Below are 10,223 nucleotides of genomic sequence, written 5' to 3'. Positions count from 1 at the left end.
AAACAATACACCTACTACCTCTTTCGTCATTGCTTCTAAGACCTGAAGATGCAAGACATATGGTTCTGGGGACTTGTCAAGCCTTTAAGTCCAATAGTCTTCCCAGTACAATTTCCCTAATGATGATGAGTGTTGTTTAAGTTTCTCTCTCTGGTTCACTTTTTGATTTTCAAGCATCTTTGGAAAGTTTACGAAGTTTTCTACAGAGAAGATATACACAAAATACCTGTTCAACGTCTCTGCGATTTATTTGTTTTCTACGGTCTATGACCCAAACTCACTCTCTGGAGGACCAACACTAGCTTTAGTTGCTTTTTTTCTATTTAAATACTCTGACTATCTGTTTTTATATGACTAGCTAGCTTTCTCTTATACTTTTTCTTTCCTGCTCTTTATTGTTTTTCAGTCATTTTTTTGCTGGTTCTCAAAAACTGACCAAACTTATGGGGCTGGATTCTTCGTTTCAGGGACTATGTCCCCCACGCCGTCATGAAAACTGGTATTTTATGCCAGGAAAACAAGGGTCAAAAGGCCATGGATTCACCATCTTTCAGAGGGCTAGCAGGCAGCTTGTCGTGGAGCTCGCAGCTCCAGCTGCCGATACGGCCCCCCGCACTTCCGGGTCAGAGGCCGCGCATGTGCATGGCCTGCTCCATGGGGCGGTCTCAGCCCGTGGACCTGGACCGCTGAAATAGTACTCCGCATTGGCCGCTGACCTGCCCTGGACCGCCCCGCACACATAGCCCCCAGTCCTGAATGAGGCCCCCCGTGCCCTCCAATTGGTCCTCCCTGATTGTGGTGGCCCCGGACTGAGTTCACAGCCGCCACGTGAAATTCCCGAACGGCAGGACCAGATTAGAATTACGGCCTCGGGAATTAGGCCGGTCGAGGATAGAGAATAGCGGGGTGGGCCTCAGGCAATGGCCTGAGACGGTGCATACTCAGCAAGGCATACTCCCCGAGTACGCCGCTTTTCGGGGGGTGGAGAATAGTGGAACCGTTGCTGGCCCCAATTTTGTGCAGGAAAACGGATTCTCCGCCCCATCGCCGAATGTCTCGGCGTTGGGATGGGGAGAATCCAGCCAAGGCCTCCCACTAATCTTTGCAGATTTTAAGTGTTTCTTTCAATTTGATTTTATCCTTAATTTCATTATTCAGCCATGACTGATGCATCCTTCTCAAAGAGTTTGGGCGGGATCCTCCGTCACCTGACGCCGGAATCAGGAAACACGATTGGGTGGAGAATTGGTTCCAACGCCAAAATCGCAGCGGGTGCCAATTTCACTCCAAATCGCAATTCTCCATTGCCTCGACATCGGAGATGCTTGAGCGGAGCCGGCGGGGGAGGGCGGGCTGGCGCTGCCAAACTTTAGATATTATTAGATGGCAAGTATAGCCATGATCAAGAAGTGGGTGGTGGGGGTGGGTCGGTATGGGAGCGTGTGGAGGCGGCATCATGCAAGGGCACCAGTTTGGGGGCGTTGGTAATGGCGCCTATTCTTGCCGGCACGGTACTCCACCAGCCCCTTGGTGGCGGCGGCCCTGAGGGTCTGGGGCAATGGAGGAGGCATGTGGGAGCGGAAGGAGCTTTGGTGTGGTCTCCAATCTGTAATAATCACCGGTTTGCCCCGGGAAGGCTGGATGGAGGGTTCCGGAGATGGCAGGGAGCAGGGATTGAGAGGATGGGGGATGTTTGAAGAGGGAAGCTTTTCTAGCCTGAGGGAGCTGGAGGAGAAATTTGGATTGGCGAGGGGAAATGAGTTTAGGTACCTGCAGATGCGGGACTTCCTAGGCAGGCAGGTCTCAACCTTCCCGCTCCTACCAGCAAGGGGGATACAGCACAGGGTAGTTTCCAGAGTGCGGGTGGAAGAAGGGAAGGTTTCGGACATTCACAAGGAACTCATGGGATCAGAGGAGACACAGACCGAGGAATTAAAACACAAGTCAGAAGAGGAGTTAGGAGGAGGGATAGAGGATGGTCTCTGGGCGGACGTGTTGAGTAGAGTCAACGCATCCATAACATGTGCCAGGCTCAGCCTGATACAATTTAAAGTTGTTCACTGGGCCTACAGACAGTGGCACCGATGACCAGGTTCTTTGGGGTAGAAGATAGGTGTGCAAGGTGTGCGGGAGGACCAGCGAACAATGTCCATATGCTCTGGGCATGCCCGAAGCTTCGGGGATCCTGGCAGGGGTTTGCGGATGTCATGTCCAAGGTGTTAAAAATAAGGGTGACACCGAGTTCAGAGGTGCCGATTTTTGGGGTGTTGAAAGACCCGGGAATCCAGAAAGAGGCAGACGTTCTGGCCTTTGCTTCCCTGGTAGCCCGGAGACGGAGACTATTAGCTTGAAGGGACTCAAACACCCACACATACCTGTCTAACCGAGACCCAATACAATGTCCTGCCCAGTTTCGGCATTAGTATTCGTTCAACTTTTAAACACATGCCAAAGTATTTAAAAATACATTATCATATGCAAGAAATATACAGTTTGTACATCAAACTATTGCAATAATGATTCTGCCAGAAAACACTTGTGTTCCGGGTTTTAAATGTCTCTGTACGCACATGTAGTCAGCAGCTCTGAGGCAGCCAATCTCTCAGACTCTCCTTGGCGTTCCGTGGACCACAACAATGTTGAAGGTTCCTGCATCATCTCCAGCATGCACTGATTCTCAGTTTCTCACTGAGCCAAGTCGAGACAGAGGTGAGTTTGGTGGTTCAAAAGGTTTGAGGTCCCCACCATGGGTAATGAACGGAGTGCCCCCTGGTGCTTTCCTACAACTTTGCCTACATTCCTTTGGCATCTGGTCCATACCTGTCTCTTGTTGTCACTCAGATAACACTAACAGTCCTTCCTGATTGCCTGATGAACAATGACCCAAATTTTGAGGGTTTCCTACAACTAGACTGTGAGTAGGATTGTCAATGCTGAATGAAGTAGTGGGTTCACTGTTGACCAATAGACTCTTCTCAACCTCACCAGTATTACATTCTCTCTTGGCCTTCACATGGCCACCTTCAGCAGCAATTGCCACTGAGGGGTCGGTGTTCTCAGAATTGATTGACTCAACAAGCACTATTCCTGGGATGTTTAATTATCCACCACCATTCACGGCTAGATGTGACATGACTGCAGAGCTTAGATCTGATCCATTGTGAGACCACTTAGCTCTGTCTATCACTTCCTGCTTACGTTTGTTGGCAGGCAAGTAGTCTTGTGTTGTAGCTTCACCAGGTTGACACCTAATTTCTTGGTGTGCTTGGTGCTGCTCCTGGAATGCCCTTATGCAATCTTCACTGAACCAGGGTTGATCCTCTGGCTTGGTGGTAATGGTAGAGTGGGGGATATGTCAGGCCATGAGGTTGCAGAGTGTGGCTGAGTACAATTCTGCTGCTGCTGATGGCTCACAGCGCCTCATGGATGCCCAGTCTTGAGTTGCTAGATCTGCGCTGAATCTATCTCATTTAGCACGATGGTTGTGCCACAATATGATGGATGGTATCCGCAATGTGAAGGCAGGATTTCATCTTCACAAGGACTATGCAGTGGTCACGCCTACTATACTGTCATGGACAGATGCACCTGTGGCATACAGGTTGGTTCCTGAGGAAGTATAGACGCTGTTGTGCTTTCTTGCTGGTAGCATCAACTTGGGTGGACCAGGACAGATTTTTGGAGATGTGTCCCCCTAGGAATTTGAAACTGCTAACCATCTCCACCTCGGCCCCGTTGATGCTGACAGGGTTGTGTACAGTACTTTGCTTCCTGAAGTTAATGACCAGCTCTTTAGTTTTGCTGGCATTGAGGGATAGATTGTTGTCGCTGCACCACTCCACTAGGTTCGCTATCTCCCTCCTGCATTCTGACTCGTCGTTATTCGAGATCCGGCCCACTATGGTCGTATCGTCATATCGTGATAAGTAGGTTCTCAAATTTTGCTCTTGCTGAGCATGCTCTACTCCCTTGAAATCTTCTCTTGTGTCCTGACTCTCCATCTCTCTGTCTCTCCTTTATCTTGTTTCAGCTGTTAATTTCCCTCAATGGCGAAAGCAGCCTATGGTCATCTGGGACTATGGCAACTTTACCGTTATCCAGTTCTACTCCAGATCTTGAATGAATATTGAAGGTTTTAATGTTAGATGAACAGGCCACATCTGTATGTGTGTACATACATGTATATAAAATGTACCAACATACAAATGAGGAGCCAGGAGCGGGCCATCCCCGAGCCTGCTTTGCCATTTGATAAGATCATGGCTGATTTGATTGTGGCCTCAACTCTACTCTCCTGTCCACCCCCTATACATTTGACTCCCATGTCAATCTGGAATCTATCTCTCTATCGACCTTCTGAGAGAAAGAAAATTCTCCTCAGCTCTGTCTTACATGGGTGACCTCTTATTTTTAATCTGTGCTCCCTAGTTCTAGTCTCACCCACAGAGACCAGGGCCAGAGGCAGATTGGATAGTTCATTGCTGTGTAGGGAGGGGGTTATTGGGTGTAGGAGGTTCAGAGGCCTTGTAAGGGAGATCAGAAGGGTGAGATGAGAGAAAGGGCATCATTACGTACCACTATTCAGAGATGAGCAAGGAGTTTCTAGACAACCATTCCACCCTCCAACAATCATCACTAAAAAGTAAACAGTTATCTCTGTTTGTGGGATCTTGCAGTGCACAAATAGCTGGTGTCTTCATAATAGCAAATGTATTTCAAAATGATTAATTTGGTACAATAAACTCTCAAGACACTCTCTGAAGGGAAACTAGGTTAAAAGGGAGTGTTATGGGAGAGGGTTTTTCAGAACCCTAAAATGTATCATGGAGATCAACCAACCTCTCCCTTTAATGTATTGTTGCTTTTGAAGCACACGGCTTGTTCTCCAGGTGTGGTATTACAATTATGGACACGTGGGTTTTTAAACACAAAACAATGTTTATTCCATGAATTCAACTTAACCTTTTAAATAAACATTGGATCACTCAACACCCCTTACTTCAAATATAACCCCAAAAATAATACAACACTAAATAATCCCTCAAAATTTTCCTTCAAACCTCCAAAAGACTTCACATTTAACAACAGAAACACATCAGGTTAAAGACATGACTATTATGAGTTGAAATCACCCAAATGATTCAGAGATAGTCTTTCGTGGCAGAGATCACAGCAGATCCAGCTCACTACAAAACACAGACACCCCCAAGCTTTTTTTCTTCATGCAGTTCTCAGCAAACCAGCCAGGCACTTTTCAGCTGCTCTCTCAAACTGAACCAAAAGCAGAAGTGAGCTCATCTCAGCTCCCCCCACCTTCTGACATCACTTCAGTAATATGAGCTGCCTCATTTCTTAAAGGTACATTGCTTAAACATCCATTTCTTAAAGGTACTCTCACATGACAGGAGGAAAGTAGAGATCCTGTGGCAGACTTTAAGGAGATATTTAATAAATCGCAGCAAAGATTTATTTCAGAATGAAAGGAAAGCTCTTTGAGAAGGATGCATCATCAATAGCTGAATAAAGAAATTAAGGATTATATCAAATTGAAAGAAACACTTCAAATCTGCAAAGATTAGTGGGAGGCCAGAGGATTGGTCAGGTTTTAAGAACCAGCAAAACAAATGACTAAAAAACAATAAAGAGCAAGAAAGAAAGAGTATGAGAGAAAACTAGCTAGTCATTTAAAAACAGATAGTCAGAGTATTTAAACAGAAAAGGGGCAACTAAAGCTAGTGTTGGTCCTCCAGAGAGTGAGTTTGGGTCATAGACAATAGAAAACAAAGAAATTGCAGAGACGTTGAACAGGTATTTTGTGTAAATCTTCACTGTAGAAAACTTTGTAAACTTTCCAAAGATCCTTGAAAATCAAAAAGTGAACCAGAGAGAGAAACTTAAACAACACTCATCATCATCAGGGAAAATGTACTGTGAAGATTATTGGACCTAAAGGCTTGACAAGTCCCCAGGACTATATGGCCTGCATCTTAGATCATAGAATAGAATTTACAGTGGAGAAGGAGGCCATTGGACCCATCGAGTCTGCACCGGCCCACTGAAAGATCACCCTATCTAAGCCCACATCTACACCCTATCCTCGTAACCCAGTAACCCCATCTAACCATTTTTTGGACAATAAGAGCAATTTAGCATGGCCAATCTACCTAACCTGCACATCTTTGGACTGTGGGAGGCAACAGGAGCAGCCGGAGGATACCCACGCAGACATGGGGAGAATGTGCAAACTCGGCACAGACAGTGACCCAAGCCGGGCATCGAACCTGGGACCCTGGAGCTGAATCTTCAGGTCTTAGAAGCAGTGACGACAGAGATAGTAGGTGCATTGTTTAATCTTCCAAAATTCCTTAGATTTTGGAAGGGTCCCAGTAGATTGGAAAATAGGAAATGTACAACCTTTACTCAAAAAAGGAGAGACATAGAAAGCAAGAAACTTCAGGCCAGTTAGCCTAACATCTGTCATCAGGAAATTGCTAGAAGCCATTATTAAGGAGGTTATAGCAAGATACTTAGAAAATCATAATGTGATCAGGCAGAGTCAACATGGCTTTGTGAAAGGGAAATCATGCTTAACTAATTTATTTGATATTTTTGAGGAAGTAACAAGCAAGGAGGATATAGGAGATAAGAGACTTTTAAAAATATTATTCTTTCATGGGACTTAGGCATGATGGTTGGCCAACATTTATTGTCCATCCCTAATTGTCTTTGAAAAGGTGATCTTCTTGAACCATTGCAATTGTGTGGTGTGGGTACATCTGCAGTGCTGTTAGGAACGGAGTTCTACAATTTTGACCCAGTGACATTGAAGGAACAGTGATATATTTTTTAAAATAAATTTGGAGCGCCCAATTCATTTTTTCCAATTAAGGGGCAATTTAGCATGACCAATCCACCTACCCTGTACATCTTTGGGTTGTGGGGGCAAAACCCACGCAAACATGGGGAGAATGTGCAAACTCCACACGGACAGTGACCCAGAGCCCGGATCGAAAGTGGGACCTTGGTGCCATGAGGCAGCTGTGCTACTCACTGCGCCACCATCCTGCCCCCGAACAGTGATATATTAGCAAGTCAGGCTAGTGACTTGGAGGGGAATGTGAAGGTGGTGGTGTTTCCACGTGTCTGCTTCTCTTGTCTTTCTAAGTAGTGGTGGTCGTGTGTTGGGAAGGTGCTGGAACCTTGGTGAGTTGTAGCTGGTCCACACTGCTGACACAATGCGCAGTGATAGAGGGAGTGAATGTTTATGGTGGTAGATTGAGTGCCAATCAAGTAGTCTGCTTTCTCTTGAGTGGTGTCGTGCTTCTTGAATATTATTGGAGCTGCACTCGTCCAGGAAAATAGAGAGTATTAAATCACATTCCTAACTTGTAGATTATGGACAAGCTTTGGGGAGTCATGAGGTGAGTCACTTGCCACAGGATTTGTGGCCTCTGGCCTCTGAGTTTAATAATACCCTATTTCTTCACATCCTATAATGCAATCCTGCTAATATAAGCAACACAGTAAAAATTGCCTGGATACTATTCACTCTTGTGTCTAGTGTCTAGTTATTATTTTCTAAGCACGCCGATTGAATTCTAGACTTTCAGACCATCCAGTTCTCACACCAGAGAAGATGTTTCAATATGTTGTGCTGAATCATAGAATGTTATAACACAGAACGAGCCATAGCTCTTCAGACAAGCTATCCAATTAGTCCCGTTCCCGTGTTCTTTCCCCACAGTCCTGCACACTTTCCTTTTCAGGTGAATATCCAATTCCTTTTTGAAAATTGGGATTAAACCTGCTTCCACCACTCTTTCAAGGCAATGTACTCAAACTCATAACTCGCTGTAAAACATTCTTCTCATAACCTACAGTTCCTTTTCTAAATATCTTAGATCAGTGTCCTCGGTTTACGTCAGCCACTGGAAACAGTTTCTCCTCTTTATCAAAACCATTCATGATTTTGAACATCTCCATCATATCCTAACCTTCTTCTGCTCTAACAATAACCCCAGCTTCTCAATCTCTCCACGTGACTGAAGTTGTTCAATCCCTGGTATCATTCTGGTAAATCTCATCTGCACCCTGTTCAGCGTCTTTTCTACAGTGTGGTGTCCAAAATTGGCCACGGTTCTCCACCTCACCCCTCGCCAGCGATTTACAAGTGTCCAGTCCAACTCCGTTGTTTTTGTTACCTTTTGTTGATCTGAATATTCGACTGAACCCAGTTTATCTCACTGATGCAATTGGCTGAATCTCCCCAATTCCTAAATTGCTGCCTTGCCCTGAAACTAGCCACTCAACCATCACCTCACCTCCCCAAAACTCCCAACCCTACCCTCACTTCCGATGGGTTGCAACCCACTTCAACCCCTGGTCTTTCTCAATTGCTTCCCTTGCGGCCAACAAGTGCCATGAACTCATGCACTTATCTGACCCTAAGATTGAGACCATCTGTTAACCTGCCTTTTCTGCTTCTCTGCCTTCCCACTAAGCCAAACCTAACGTTCCCACTAGCCATAGCCCTCAACTTGCACCTTTCCCCAGTTTCTCTCCGGTCTACCTGCATGACCTCTCTGAACTCATCTTTTGTTGAAAGTGTATTTTGTTTCAAACATATCCAAAGGTACAAATTCATATATCAAAGAACATTCTCCACACCTCACAGTTCACAGTTTGTGCAGGTTTTTCCCCTTCTAAACCCCCCCCCCCCCCCCACCCCCCCCCCCCCCCACCCCCCCCCCCCCCCCCCCCCCCACCCCCCCCAAACGACGGACAATTCCTCAAACATGGTTATGAACAGTCCCCATCGTGGCTCAAAGACCTATGTCTCATGCTGATCCCCTCAAGAGTAATGCTCTGGGACCCAGGTTCAAATCCCACCACTGTAGATGGTGAAAATTGAATTCAATAAAAATCTGGAATTAAAAGTCTAACGATGACCATGAAACTATTGTTGATTATCGTAAAAACCCATCTGGTTCACTAATGTCCTTCAGGGAAGGAAATCTGCCGTCCTTACCTGGTCTGACCTACATGTGACTCCAGACCCACAGCAATGTGGTTGACTCTTAACTGCCCCTTCAAGGGCAATTAGGGATGGGAAATAAATGTTGGCACATAGCCACGACCCATGAATTAATTAAATAAAACTGTAACATCCCTCAAACTAGAATACTCTCAGATGTCTGTGCTTCTTTAATAATAATAATCTTTATTATTAGTGTCACAAGTAGGCTTACATTAACACTGCAATGAAGACCCTGTGAAAATGCCTGAGTCACCACATTCTGGAACCTGTTCAGGTACACTGAGGGAGAATTCAGAATGTCCAAATTACCTAACATCATGTCTTTCGGGACTTGTGAGAGGAAACCCACGCAGGCACGGGGAGAACATGCAGACTCCACACAGACAGTGACCGAAGCTGAGAATCGAACCTGGGACCCTGGCGCTGTGAGCAATAGTGATAACCACTGTGCTACCATGCCACCAATAATTTTGGCTTCTTTTAAAAAAAATTTAGAGAACCCAATTCATTTTTCCAATTAAGGGGCAATTTAACATGGCCAATCCACCTAGCCTGCACATCTTTGGGTTGTGGGGGCGAAACCCACGCAAACATGGGGAGATTGTGCAAACTCCACACGAACAGTGACCCAGAGCCGGGTTCGAACCTGGGACCTCGGCGCCGTGAGGCTGCAGTGCTACCCACCTCACCACCGTGTTGCCTGGTATAATTTTGGCTTCTTATACACCACTAGTTTTAATTGCTTTATCATTAGTAACAATGTCAGGCCAACACGATGGTGCAGTGGGTAACACGGCTGCCTCACGGCGCTGAGGTCCCAGGTTTGATCCTGGCTCTGGGTCACTGTCCATGTGGAGTTTACACATTCTCCCCATGTTCGCCTGGGTTTCGCCCCCACAACCCAAAGATGTGCAGGGTAGGTGGATTGGCCACACTAAATTTCCCCTTAATTGGAAAAAGATTGGGTACTCTAAATCCTAAAAAAACACAAACATTATTAATAACAATGTCATCAGACATTCCCTCACAAAACATTTTCACCTCTACCTCTCCAACCTGCTTAAGAATCTATCTCTGACTAAACCTTTGATCACCTGTCTATTTCAATGTCAAAATTTGACTGATAACTGTGATATGTTTTGTCTCACCTTGGTACATTTTATTCTGTTCAAAGTGCTTTTTTAAC

Source organism: Scyliorhinus canicula, chromosome 9 (assembly GCF_902713615.1).
Source record: "Scyliorhinus canicula chromosome 9, sScyCan1.1, whole genome shotgun sequence".
Lineage (NCBI taxonomy): Eukaryota > Metazoa > Chordata > Chondrichthyes > Carcharhiniformes > Scyliorhinidae > Scyliorhinus > Scyliorhinus canicula.
Note: the sequence above shows the minus strand (reverse complement) of the source record.